The sequence below is a fragment of the Trichechus manatus genome, unplaced genomic scaffold (genome assembly GCF_000243295.1).
Source record: "Trichechus manatus latirostris isolate Lorelei unplaced genomic scaffold, TriManLat1.0 scaffold00069, whole genome shotgun sequence".
NCBI lineage: Eukaryota > Metazoa > Chordata > Mammalia > Sirenia > Trichechidae > Trichechus > Trichechus manatus.
Genome location: NW_004444005.1, coordinates 5,793,457 through 5,805,732, shown reverse-complemented (window position 1 = coordinate 5,805,732; position 12,276 = coordinate 5,793,457). Strand labels below are relative to the sequence as shown.

Here is a 12,276-nt window from a genome sequence, read left to right as displayed (position 1 = left end):
ATTTCTTGAAACATCTCAATCAGTATTCCGTCAATTCTTGGAACCTTGTTTTTTTGCCAGTGCTTTCAATGCAGCTTGGACTTTTTCTTTCAGTACCATTGGTTCTCGATCATATGCTATCTCCTGAAGTGGTTGAACATCAACCAGTTATTTTTGGTACAGTGACTCTGTGTATTCCTTCCATCTTCTTTTGATGCTTCTTATGTCGTTCAATATTTTCCACAGGTATAGGGGTTAGGGGTTACAACCCATATTGTTGTTGTTAGGTGCCATCAAGTTGGTTCCAACTCATAGTGACCCCACGTACAATAGAATGAAACACTTCGCAGTCCCGTGCCACCTTCACAACTGTTGCTGTGTTTGAGCCTATTGTCGCAGCCACTGTGTCAGTCCATTTAGCTGAGGGTCTTCCTCTGTGTCACTGACCCTCTACTTTACCAAGCATGATGTCCTTCTCCAGGGGCTGGTCTCTCCTGATAACATGTCCAAAGTACGTGAGATGAAGTCTCACCATCCTTGCTTTTAAGGAGCATTCCGGCTGTACTTCTTCCAAGACAGATCTGTTCAGTCTTATGGCAAAAAACAAAACAAAACAAAAAAACATTGCCATTGAGTCGATTCTGACTCACAGTGACCCTGTAAGACAGAGTAGAACTGCCCCATAGAGTTTCCAAGGATCGGCTGGTGGATTCAGACTGTTGACCTTTTGGTTAGCAGCGGATCTCTTAACCACTGCTCCACCAGGGCTCCATTTTTCTGGCAGTCCATGGTATAGTCAGTATTCTTCACCAACACCATAATTCAAAGGCATCAATTCTTCTTGTCTTCTGTATTCATTGTCCAGCTGTCCCTTGCATATGAGGCAATTGAAAATATCAAGGCTTGAGTCAGGTGCACCTCAATCCTCAAAGTGACATCTTTGCTTTTCAACACTTTAAAGAAGTCTTTTGCAGCAGATTTACCTGATGCAATGCGGTGTTTGATTTCTTGACTGCAGCTTCCATTGGCATTGATTGTGGATCCAAGTAACATGAATCCTTGACAACTTCAGTGTTTTCTTTGTTTATCATGATGTTGCTTATTGGTGACCCCTGCTGGTATTTGACATACTGGTGGTATAGCTTGCAGCATCACAGTGTCACGCAAGCCACCACAGTACGACAAACAGATGAGTGGTGGACGTATCTTGGGGGGACACAGTTCAGTCCATATCATATGTTACCAAGCATTGGTGTATACATTTTAGAACGGAATGTCCTTGATTTGGTGCTGACCACAACTACAGATGTTAGACAACTACAGTGAACTCAGAAAATTATCCAGCCTGCTTCTCTTACACCAGGCAAGCACGGCCCCCTGAGAGCCAGGGATTTTGGTAACTAGATTCACATTGCCTGCCATAGGTGGCAGCAGCAGCAAAACTTTGACAGCCACTGAACCCTGAAGCTGGACAACCATCAGGACTTTGCTAGCATCTCAGGCCTTGCTTGGACTTAGCTAGACAATCCTTGTCTGCCTCTAGGAGCTGGGAGACAGCATAATTGTTTCCAGTGATTACATTTCAAAAGGCTGCAACTTAAACAGTTTTGAGGTAGAAACAAGTGTTTGACAGTGGACCTGTGGTCAGTTTCTCTGGCACAGCTGGTGTCTCTCTGTGTCCGCCATCACGTCAGCTGGGGTGGCGAGTCTCGGGATATTCTGTAGGTAGTGAGCCTCTGAGATGGCTTCTCAGATTAGATCATCGTGACCGGGAGACAGTATGCACATTATAAGCAAAACAAGATAGGCTCTTTCTGAGGGTCTCCAGTCTTTGGCAGCCAGGCATTCGTGCTGATACAGCTGATCCCCAAAGCACAGTTGCTCAGTTCGATTCATGTCAACGTACGTTATGTTTTGAAGCTCCAGTTATGTGCCAGGCGTACTGGGGACATGGTGGCTGAACAAGGCAGACGTGTCCCGTTCTCATGACTGTAATAGTCTGGCAGGGGAGATGAAACAACCATCAGAGTCACAAGTGTGAGTTGAGAACACCTACTGACATGGTGCCTAGCTCTTAGCATAGGGGATAAGAGAAAGGGATCCTCGAGGACTCCGAAGTTTTGACTGTGGATGGTGAGAAAGATAGTGACGGTTTTTAACAAAGTTCGGGAATGGAAAGACGTGTGTGTGTGCGCATGTATGTGCGTGTGCGTATGTGCATGCGTGTGTGCGTGTGCGTGCGTGTGTGTGTGTGTGTGTGTGTGTGTGTGTGTGTGTTGGGAGGCAAGTGCTGTTTGAGTGATAACCTGTTGCCGTCTGGTTGATCTCAACCCATAGCAACCCTATAGGACAGAGTACAACTGCCCCATAGGGTTTCCAAGGCTATAATCTTTATGGAAGCAGACTGCTACATCTTTCTCCTGTGGAGCAGCTGGTGGGTTCGAACTGCTGACCTTTGGCTTAGCAGCCAAGGGCTTGATCACTGTGTCACCAGGACCCCTTGTGTGAATGATAGGGGTGTGAAGCACCTTCATGTATTAATTTGACAAATATATTTTGAGCTTCAGTTATGTGCTGGGTACTGTGTTTGGAAGGACCCCTGGTGGCACAGGGGTTAAGCGCTTGGCTGCTAACCAAAAGGTCGGCGGTTTGAATCCACCAGTTGCTTCTCGGGAGAAAGATGTGGCAGTCTTCTTCTCTAAAAATTTACAGCCTTGGAAATCCCTTGGGGCTACTGTGAGTCGGAATCGACTCGGTGGCATTGGGTTGGGGTTACTCCGTTTGGGGCTGGGAGGGAGGTGAAAAGATACTGTCTTACTCATGGAGTTTATAATCTAGTTTATAGCTTCCCGAATAAAGTGCAGTTACGAACTGCAAGATGTGCAGAGCAGGGGAAGTATAGGCTGCGGCACCAAGAGATTCTGGAGGGAGGGAGGGGATTTTTACACCCACTTTCGTGGTGGGCTTAGCTGATGCCATGCCTTTATACACATAAAAGGAGACCTCTCTGAGGAGGTGACGTTTACGCAGACAACTGAAGGTGAGTGAAGTAGCCAGGTGAGGAGTAGGGGAGCAAGCATTCTGGGCAGAGGGATGCCTGGGCTTCAGGAAGCCAGGTGGGAGGGCACGGAAGTGGGATAGGAGGGCTGGCAAGAGCTGTGTCACCTACTGCTGGCCGCACTGGTAGACATCCTATATCTAACATGCTATAACACATTGATTAAAGAACATTTAAATCAAAAAGATCAATGTCTCCACCATCCCAACAGAGCTATTTTTGCCACATCTTCTAGACCCTGCCCACATGTGAACATACATACAGCGAAACCTGTGAGAGCCGGAACTCAACCACCCTGCCTTGTTTTTCCGGGTCTCGCAAGTTTTCCGCCTTTGTCAGGGTGCCGTCTGACCATTTTTCCATTGCTCGTTTTAGTGGAAGATACTTGAGTTTTCCTGCTCTGACAGGTTTCTGCCTCTCACAGGTTCTGGCTTTCGCAGGTTTTACTGTAATTGTTTTCATACTATATACACTGCTTTCCTTTCTTCCTCTTGGCGTTGGCCTAAACAGGTTTTTGTATTTCGACGTATTTTTTGTTATGATCGTTTGTAACAGCAATAGGTTGTTGTCGTCGTCGAGCAGGCCTCCCACTCACGGCAGCCCCACGCACAGTGAGCAAAACGCTGCCCGGTCCTGTGCCATCCCCACGATTGGCTGTGGTTCAGACTGTCGTGATCCATAGGGTTTTCACTGACTGATTTTTGGAAGTAGACTGCCAGGCCTTTCTTCCTAGTCTGTCTTAGCCTAGAACCTCCACTGAAACCTGTTCAGCATCATAGCAACACGCAAGCCTCCACTGACGGATGGGTGGTGGCTGTGCATAAGGGGCACTGGCCGGGAATCAAACCTGAGTCTCCTGCATGGAAGGTGGGAACCGAACCAGCACTGCCCCCAACAGCAGTATGCTACTCCATTGAAGTATATTAACTCTGAGAGGTTTGTGTTACATTTTACTTTTGATTTCTGGGTTTTTGTGTGTGTCTTGTGGTATTTGTGGATACCCCGTTGCCGTCAAGTCGATTCTAACTCATAGCGACCCTATAGGACAGAATAGAACTGCTCCATAGGGTTTCCAAGGAGCGGCTGGTGGATTTGAACTGCCGACCTTTTGGTTAGCAGCCGAGCTCTTAACCACTGCACCACCAGGGCTCCATTTGTCGGTAGATTTGAGATTTATGCCATGAAGTGATGTTTGTGAAAATGAGGTTTGGGAGAAAGGTGAGTACTTGGGCAGGGATTTGAGTTGGTTCTCGATGTTGGGGGAGAGGCTTGGTGAGGGGAGGGCGGTGTAGACACGGGCTGCTGGTGAGGGGAGGGTGGTGTAGACACAGGCTGCTGGTGAGGGGAGGGCGGTGTAGACACTGAGCTGCTGGTGAGGGGAGGGCAGTGTAGACGCGGGCTGCTGGTGAGGGGAGGGCGGCGTAGACGCTGGGCTGCTGGTGAGGGGAGGGCGGTGTAGACGCGGGCTGCTGGTGAGGGGAGGGCGGTGTAGACACGGGCTGCTGGTGAGGGGAGGGCAGTGTAGACGCTGGGCTGCTGGCAGGGGAAATGGAGCTTCTTAGCTGTGGAGGCCGGTCAGTTTATAACCACGGATTTTTCTGCTAAATTAGTTCTGATGACTGGCTGAATTATTTTTTTACGATACCGTATTATTTGGAATATATTTGTAAATCAACTTACATTCTTTTAATTCCTGTGTTTAGAAGAGTAGACTGGGGATTACCGGCAGAGGTGGCCTAAAACATTAAGGGCACGTAATGCTGGGATGAGGGAGGCAGGCCTGGGGTTCAGATGGTGGTGGAAAGATCCCGGGATCCTAATATTTGATTAGAAGTTTATCGGGATCACTTGCTTTACTACATGCTCTCTCGAGTTGGTTGCAAACTTGTGAGACTGTTTTGCAAACCCAAGGTATGTACTCCTGTAGATTGACAGATTCTCTTCTCACCCTGTCAGTATCCACCGGCCTCAGTGTCCTGTCTACGCGTTTCTATGAGAGTGAGAGTGTTGGGTATTGAACTGTGTCCCCCAAACACATGTGCTGCAGATCCCAACTTCTAGAGCTGTGGTGGGGTCCTGGTCGCAGAGTGGTTAAGAGGTCAGGCTGCTAAACAAAAGGTCGGCAGTTCAAATCCCCCAGCTCCTCCTTGGAAACCCTACGGGGCAGTTCTACTCTGTCTTATAGAGTTGCTATAAGTAGGAATGGACTTGACGGCAACGGGTTTGGTGTTTTTTTTTTTTGGTTTATACTTGTAGTTATAAGCACATTTGGTAATGGGTTGTCTTTGTTATGTTAATGAGACAGGATTAGTGTAGGATGTGTTTTGAGTCATCTCTTGCAAGATATAAAAGGAGCAGATTAAGCAAACAGAGATGGGGGAGGATAGATGCCATGCCATGTGAAGATCACCAAAGAACGGAGGAATAGAAACTGAAGAGACGAGAACTGAAAAGAGACAAAATCCTTCCCCTAGAGCCACCAGAGGGAGAAAGGCTTCCCTCAGACCCAGTGCCCTGAGTTTGGACTTCTAGCCTCCTAACTGTAAGAAAATAAATTTGTTTTTAAGGCCGCTCACTTGTGGTGTTTCTGTTACAGCAGCTCTAGGTAACCAAGGCAGGCAGCTCCTGGGTGGTGCAGTCGGTTGATGCGCTTGGCTGCTAGCGGAAGGGTTGGTGGTTTGAGTCTACCTGGAGGTAGCTCTATGAATTGGAATTGACTTGATGGTAGTGGGTTTAGAGGTATCTCGGAAGGAAAAGAGGAAGACCCTCAACAAGGTAGATGGGCACAGTGACTGCAAAAATCGGCTCAAATATAACAACGATTGTGAGGATGGCACAGGACTGGAATGTTTTGCTTTGTGGAACAGAGGGTCACTATGAGTCGCAACCGACTCGATGGCATCTGCCATGGATTGAATTGTGTCCCCCAAAAGTATCTGTCAACTTGGCTAGGTCATGATTCCCAGTATTGTATGATTGTCTACCATTTTATCATCTGATGTGATTTCCCTACGCTTTGTAAACTCTATCACTATGATGTAATAAGATGGATTAGCGGCAGTTATATTGATGAGATTTGCAAGATTAGATAGTGTCTTAAGCCAGTCTCTTTTGAGAGATAAAAGAGAGAAGCGAGCAGAGAGACATGGGGACCTCATACCACTAAGAAAGCAGTGCCGGGGGCAGAGCACATCCTTTGGACCTGAAGTTCCTTCGCTGAGATGCTCCCAGACCAAGGGAAGACTGATGGCAAGGACCTTCCTCCAGAGCCAACAGAGAAGGGAAAGCGTTCCCCTGGAGCTGACACCCTGAATTTGGACTTGTAGCCTAGTGGATTGTGAGAGAATAAATTTCTCTTTGTTAAAGCCATCCACTTGTGGTATTTCTGTTATAGCAGCACCAGATGACTAAGACAGCCTCTAACAACAACAACAGAAGAAAGACTTCTCGATTTACTTCTGAAAAATCAGCCACTGAAAACTCTATGGAGCACAGTTTTACTCTGGCACACGTGGGGTCACCGTGTGTCGGAGTTGACTCAATGACAACTGGTATGTAAGAAAACACAACACACACACACACACTCACACACACACACATCCATGGGCACAACTGGGCAAAAAGCCTAGAGAGTTGGAGTGTTAGCCTCACCGTCACTAAGTAAATTTGGCTTTTCTCTCTGACGTTTAATTTCCTTACCTCTGAAAACATGGAGAACTGTATCTAACTCATGAGGTTGTCATCATGATTGGATGAGATAACACCCAGTGGCCGGCAAAATAGGTGCTCAGTTATTGCTAGTTTCATCTAGTAGAATCACTTACATGTAACATTTGCTGGTCTTTTAACTTTGTTTTATTATGAAGCAGGGAACTTTACACCCGAGCCTCTTTAAAAAAAAAACCTATGGATTTGTACGTATAAAACAACTTTGGGTCTTCTCCAATGTTGGTCTTTAAGCTTGTTAAAACGAAATGGCTGGGTCTGACCCCCGGAGTTTCTGATTCTGTTGGTCTGAGCGGAGCCTGAGGATTTGCATTTCTTGAAAGGTCCCAGGTGATGCAGATGCAGCTAGCTCAGGGACTACACTTTGAGAACCTCTGTTTTACAGCTCTCTGGAGCCCTGGGGGTGCAGTGGTTAAGAGCTCCACTGCTAACCAAAACGTCAGCTGTTCGATTCCACCTGCCGCTCCTTGGAAACCCTATGAGGTAGTTCTACTCTGTCGTATAGAGTTCCTGAGTCGAAATCAACTCGTCAGCAATGAGTTTTTGGTTTTATCTGGCTTCAACAGCTTTTTTTTTTTTTAATTTAAATGGAAAATAAATGCATTAAAATGGTATTGGTAACAATTAAAAAACATGTTATCTGTGCTTAAGGAATTGACAAATGGAATAGTTCTTTTTCTCCATCTGATGAGCTGATGCAGGACATGTCTTGGGAACAGTCTAATTCCTGAGATGGGTGATTTAGCTCACACTCACCAACTCGAGGGGGACCAGGTATCCCATAGAGCAGCACTGGATTTCCACGTGCTGCGTTTGCGTAGGGAGAGTTGTTGTGGAGATACCCTTTCCTGTACCTTAAACCATGCTGCCATTTTCAGTTAAATCCTGAGTTAGATTGTGAGCTACTGGAGGGTCAGGCTGGCTCTTATTTCTCTTTTGTTCCCTGTAGGCCAATGAGAGGGCTATAGCGATTGCTGATGAACGAATCATTGAGAGGATAGTTGCTTGGAAATTGCTTACACTAAGGATGTTTAAGGAGTCCCTGGGCAGTGCAAACGGTTAAGTGTTCAACTCTTAGTTCGAACTCACCCGGAGGCACTTTGGAAGACAGGCCTGGCAGTCTGCTTCCGAAAGGTCGCAGCCTTGAAAATCCTGTGGAGCAGTTCTACTCTGCACACATGGGGTCGCCATGAGTTGGGATCAACTCAGCGGCAACTGACAACAACAAGAGAGTTTGGGTAGAACATCCAGTAGGCTCTACTTCCGGCACTGTCTAGATTTGACTTGGTGGAATATTCGTATTGTGATTGCAGTCTCGCTAGTGTTTATGATCGGGAAGTCGGTAGGAATGAGAACTGGAGAAGCTCCAACAGGTCATCCAGACCTTCCCCTCACTGGAAGACGATTGCTCCCTGCGGTGTACTCAGGAGCATTACAGGGAATTACTTTTCATATGATTGTTATTATTTTTTTTTCACGCTGTTTTCAACTAAGTGTTTCTTGACTTGAATCGCTTTGTATTCAAGTAATAAAATACACAACAGGCAGTACGTTTCTGGGTGATTATCTCACCCCACAGGTGGTGTAATACGGCATGAGGCCAAAGCCCTGGCATGCCTTGTTGTTATTAGGAAGTGAATTTATGGGCAAAATAAAGAAAACAGTTATTTGCATCAGCCGTAATCGCAACAAGGAAGGCAGTTGGAGCAGATACTCCCCACCTGCTTGACGAGCAGGGTGAGGCGGAAGACCGAGTGTTCCTAACCGTCATGTAGAAGTGGGCAGCTGGTGCCTTCCCATGGCCTCCAAGGAGCTTCTTTTTAATTTTGTCAAAAGAAACAGGCAAGCCTTGGTCCTTGACAACCAGGCCAAGTGGTATCTGGGAAGAGCCGGAAGCGAGAGGCACAGTTCCCAGCTCTGGGACCCAGCAGTTGGTTGTTGTCGGGTGCAGTTGAGTCGGTTCTGATTCACAGCGACCCTATAGGACAGAGTGGCACTGCCCCACAGGTTTCTAAGGGGAGGTTGGTGGATTCAAACTGCCGACCTTTTGGTTAGCAGCCGTAGCTCTTAATCACTGCGCCTTCAGGGCTCCCATCTTTCTCCCGTGGAGTGGCTGGTGGGTTCTACACTGACCTTTCTGTTAGCAGCCAAGTGCTTTAACCACTGCACCACCAGGACTCCTTACCAGGGCTCATTTAACTCTTCCATACCTAACTGTTGTTGTTGTTGTTAGGTGCCGTCAAGTCAGTTCCGATTTGTACCTACCCTGTGTACAACAGAACGGAACACTGCCGAGTCCTGCACCATCCTCCCAATCGTTACGCTTGAGCCCATTGTTGTAGCCGCTGTGTCAGTCCATCTGGTCAAAGGTCTTCCTCTTTTTCTCTGACCCTCTACTTTAGCATGACGTCCTTCTCCAGGGACTGGTCCCTCCTGATAATGTGTCCAAAGTATGTGAGATGAAGTCTTGCCATCCTCACTTCTTTTTTTTGTTGTTGTTGTCCCTGGAGGTACTGCAATACCAGGTCGATGCGTGGAGTGGACGGAGCACGCTCCAGTACCATCTCCCACCTCCAAAAATCTATTTAATATATTGTCCTTGGATAGAGGACATATCAGATATTAAACTGATAAGAACAGATACTACACTTGATCTTAGCCAAAAGGCTGAGAAGCGATTGCCATCATCACTTCTAAGGAACATTCTGGCTGTACTTCTTCCAAGACAGAGCTGTTCTTTCTTTCGGCAATCCATGTTGTATTCAACATTCCTCGCCAACACCTTAATTCAAAGGCGTCAATTTTTCTTCAGTCGGAAAATTCCTTATTCATTGTCCAGCTTTCGCATGCATATGAGGCGATTGAAAACATCATGGTTTGGGTCAAGCGCACGTTAGTTTTCATGGTGACATCTTTGCTTTTTAACACTTTAAAGAGGTCTTTTGCAGCAGATTCGTCCAGTGCAGTGCCTCTTTTGATTTCTTGACTGCTGTCTTATGGCGTAGTGGTTAAGAGTTCAGCTGCTAACCAAAAGGTCGGCAGTTCATATCCACCAGGCGCTCCTTGGAAACCCTATGAGGCAGTTCTACTCTGTCCTGTAGGGTTGTTATGAGTCGGAATCGACTCCTCGGCAACGGGTTTGGTCTTTTTTTTTGGCTTCCGTAGGTGTTGATTGTGGATCCACGTAAAATGAAATCCTTGACAACCTCAATCTTTTCTCTGTTTGTCATGATGTTGCTTATGGGTCCACTTGTGAGGATTTTTGTTTTCTTTATGTTGAGCTGTAATCCATACTGAAGGCTGTGGTCTTTGATCTTCATCAGTAAATGCTTCAAGTCCTCTTCACTTTCAGCAAGCAAGGTTGTGTCATCTGCATAACACAAGTTGTTAATGAGTCTTCCTCCAATCCTGATGCCATGTTCTTCATATAGTCCAGTTTCTTAGATGATTTGCTCACCATGAAGGTTGAATAAGTATATAGTGAAAGGACACAACCCTGACACACACCTTTCCTGACTTTAAACCACACAGTATCCCCTTGTTCTGTTCTTGATCCATGTACAGTTTCCTCATGAGCACAATCAAGTGTTCTGGAATTCCCATTCTTCACAGTGTTATCCATAATTTGTTATGATCCACACAGCCGAATGCCTTTGCACAGTCAATAAAACACAGGTAAACATCTTTCTGGTATTCTCTGCTTTCAGCCAGAATCCATCTGACATTAGCAGTGATATCCCTTGTTCCATGTCCGCTTCTGAATCTGGCCTGAATTTCTGGCAGTTCCCTGTAGATATACTGCTGCAGCTGCTTTTGAATGATCTTCAGCAAAATTTTACTTGCGTGTGATATTAATGATTGTTGTTTGATGTGATTCGGTTGGATCACCTTTCTTTGGAATAGGCATAAATGTGCATATCTTCCAGTTGGTTTGCCAGGTAGCCGTCTTCCAAATTTCTTGGCACAGACGAGTGAGTACTTCCAGCGTTGCATTCGTCTGTTGAAACATCTCAATTGGTATTCCATCGATTCCTGGAGCCTTGTTTTTTGCCAGTGCCTTCAGTGCAGCTTGGACTTCTTCCTTCAGTACCGTCGGTTCCTGATCATGTGCTACCTCCTGAAATGGCTGAACGTCCATCAATTCTTTTTGGTATAGTGACTGTGTATTCCTTCCATCTTCTTTTGATGCTTCCTGCTTTGTTTAATATTTTCCCCGTAGAATCCGTCAGTATTGCAACTCGAGGCTTGAATTTTTTCTTTAGTTCTTTCAGCTTGAGAAATGCTGAGCATGTTCTTCCCTTTTGGTGTTCCATCTCTAGGTCTGTGCACATATTGTTATAATACTTCACTTTGTCTTCTTGAGCCGCCTTTTGAAATCTTCTGTTCAGCTCTTTTACTTCATCATTTCTTCCTTTCACTTTAGCTACTCAACATTCAAGAGCAAGTTTCAGAGTCTCTTCTGACATCCATTTTGGTCTTTTCTTTTTTTCCTGTCTTTTTAATGACCTCTTGCTTTCTTCATGTATGATGTCCTTGATGTCACCCACAACTCATCTGGACTTTGGTCATTAGTGTTCAGTGCATCAAATCTGTTGTTGAGATGGTCTCTAAATTCAGGTGGGAGATACTCAAGGTTGTACTTTGGCTCTAATTTTGTTCTAATTTTCTTCAGCTTCAGCTTGAACTTGCATATGAGCAATTGGTGGTCTGTTCTGCTGTCAGCCCCTGGCCTTGTTTTGACTGATGATATTGAGCTTTTCCATCATCTCTTTCCACAGATGTAGTTGATTTGATTCTTGTGTATTCTATCTGGCGAGGTCCATATGTATAGTCGCCATTTATGTTGTTGAAAAATGGTATTTGCAATGAAGAAGTCATTGGTCTTACAGAATTCCATGATGTGATCTCTGGCATTGTTTCTGTCACCAAGGCCATATCTTCCAACTACCAATCCTTCTTCTTTGTTTCCAACTTTTGCATTCCAATCACCAGTAATTATCTATGCATCCTTATTGCATGTTTGATTAATTTCAGTCTGCAGAAGTTGGTAAAAATCTTCAGTTTCTTCATCTTTGACCTTAGTGATTGGTGCATAATTTTGAATAATAGTTGTGTTAACTGGTCTTCCTAGTAGGTGTATGGATGTTATCCTATCACTGATAGAGTTGTATTTCAGGATAGATCTTTTTTTTTTTTCCCATGCAAAAATTTATACATAGTTATGTGACCCTAATTGCTCTCCCCATACTGTGTGATAGCAAACTCTTCCTTTCCACACCTGATGTCCCATATCCATTCAACCAGCTCCTAACCCTCTCTGCCTTCCTAGCTCACCTCCGGACAGAAGCTGCCCGTTTAGTCTCTTGTATCTACTTGACCCAAGAGGCACACTCCTCACAAGTATCACTTTATGTCCCACAGTCCCGTCCAATCCCTGTCTGAAGAGTTGGCCTCGGAAATTGTTTTAGTTCTGGGCTGATAGAGAATCCAGGGGCCATGCTTTCTGGGGTTCC

The 12,276-nt window shown here is 45.6% G+C and overlaps 1 non-coding gene across 1 annotated transcript; it reads right to left on the bottom strand.

Annotated features, from left to right (window-relative positions):
- Positions 1–9,253: 9,253 nt before the first annotated feature.
- On the bottom strand, positions 9,254–9,442 carry LOC111821192 (U2 spliceosomal RNA). The gene has a single exon (XR_002824645.1). It is a non-coding gene; the product is annotated as a U2 spliceosomal RNA (small nuclear RNA).
- Between the last annotated feature and the right edge of the window lie 2,834 nt (positions 9,443–12,276).